We start from the raw sequence: 1,832 nt of genomic DNA, 5'->3' as shown, positions 1-1,832 counted from the left end.
ACTTTAATAAACTTCATTTCAAAAACCTTTTTCGAATTGCACTTTAATAAACTTCATTTCAAAAATCTTTTTCGAATTGCACTTTAATAAAGTTCATTTCAAAAACCTTTTTCGAATTGCACTTTAATAAACTTCATTTCAAAAATCTTTTTCGAATTGCACTTTAGTAAACTGCATTTCAAAAACCTTTTTCGAATTGCACTTTAATAAACTGCATTTCAAAAACCTTTTTCGAATTGCACTTTAATAAACTTCATTTCAAAAACCTTTTTCGAATTGCACTTTAATAAAGTTCATTTCAAAAACCTTTTTCGAATTGCACTTTAATAAACTGCATTTCAAAATCCATTTCCCTTTCCTGTTCGCTCAGGGATTAACATGTGGATTAGCATTTGGATTAGCAGTTGGATTAACAACTTCATTTTAAAAATCCTGCTGCTATTCAAATGAGCCACACCGTGGGATGTAAGGAGCTCTCTGATTGGTTGGTCAGACACAGGCTGTCTGCCAGCCTGGATGTTTCTAGCTCATAGCTTCGCCCTGCTAAGAAGCCTGTGTGCTTGTACAAAGGCCGTTCGGCCTCGGGATTTACACTCGGCTCGACACGGATATGTGAAGAATGAAGGGACCCTGCAGCGAAACGGAGAGCCCAACCTCTGGCTGAGTGCCTGTTTACAAAGTCTGACCACCTGTGAAGGTAACGTGCTAACGTGGCTAACGCTAGCATCACCGCACGTAGCCCCGTTATTTTAAGGTCATCTTAGCTTATGAAAGTTTTACGTCGCAGCAGTACAAGCTAGCTACGTGTTTTGTAAGCTGCTGTGCTCTTCACAAATAAAGCTGGAAGCAGCTCAAACTATTAGAACCAGCACTGAGGCCTGTTACATTTATACAGTGTTAGAGCAACGGCTGCAGCCTACAGCCTTTAAACTAGCGATTAAAATGCTGACAGTAAACTCGTCAGTCCAGATGTTACCACATTACTTTGTGATACTTGTGAGTTAAAACAACTGAGACAGGCTGATTAAAATAACAGCTGTCAGTTCTCTCATTCAGCATATAAAGACTGGAGATCACACTACTGATTTCAGTTCATTTAATATGTGAGTGCACAGATTCTCAACTGGACATAAACGATGATCAAAGGTTGTATATATGATGAAGTCATCAAACCCCAGCCTGTAACACAGTGCGCTGAATCTTAGCTTTGAATGTCCAGTATATTCTAATCAGTGCAATCTAAGCATTCACTGAACCTACAGTATCTACACCTGTGTGGTAAATGTGTGGTAAAGATACAGATAATGAAATTTAATTATTAATACAATATACGTCATGAGAAACGAAAGCTGAAATTGATTCAGTTTAGTACTTTTCTCTGTATGCTCTGTGATCATAAAGGCCTTAAATTCTGTGATATATACTGTAAATGATTTTCACAGAGGTCTTAAAGTACTTAAATCACTGCTGATAGTCTGGTTGTTTATATTTTCACATTTTTGTGTCTGTAGGGCTGTTTGATGACAATTTGGACTCCTCTGGGAGATGAGGACACACCCACACCTGTTCCATACTGCAGCCATTGATGGTGTTACGGCTCTGAGTCAGCTTTGGGCCATCAGACGCACACACTGGAAAACCAGCACCTGGACTTCATGCAGGAGAGACGGCCTCAGTGATGATGGACTCTGCATCGTCTATTTTACCTCCTAATCTCTTTCTCTTTAACACACAATTAAAATCTTAGTGAGGAAGTCTCTAACTTGTACACATTTGTACTTTTACTTGTTTTATTAGTTATTTTTAAGAAGAGTAAAGTTATTCACAAAGTT

General features: G+C 38.3%; 1 long non-coding RNA gene across 1 annotated transcript; it reads left to right on the top strand.

Annotated features, from left to right (window-relative positions):
* The first annotated feature begins 449 nt into the window (after nucleotides 1-449).
* Nucleotides 450-1,832, top strand: LOC148103752 (uncharacterized). Its single transcript, XR_015717010.1, has 2 exons — nucleotides 450-697; nucleotides 1,512-1,832. It is a non-coding gene; the product is annotated as an uncharacterized LOC148103752 (long non-coding RNA).

The sequence above is a fragment of the Neolamprologus brichardi genome, chromosome 3, assembly GCF_056152115.1.
Source record: "Neolamprologus brichardi isolate AB-2024 chromosome 3, ASM5615211v1, whole genome shotgun sequence".
NCBI classification, from domain to species: Eukaryota; Metazoa; Chordata; class Actinopteri; order Cichliformes; family Cichlidae; genus Neolamprologus; species Neolamprologus brichardi.
The sequence above is the reverse complement of the archived record's forward strand: the minus strand, read 5'-3'. Positions and strand labels throughout refer to the sequence as shown.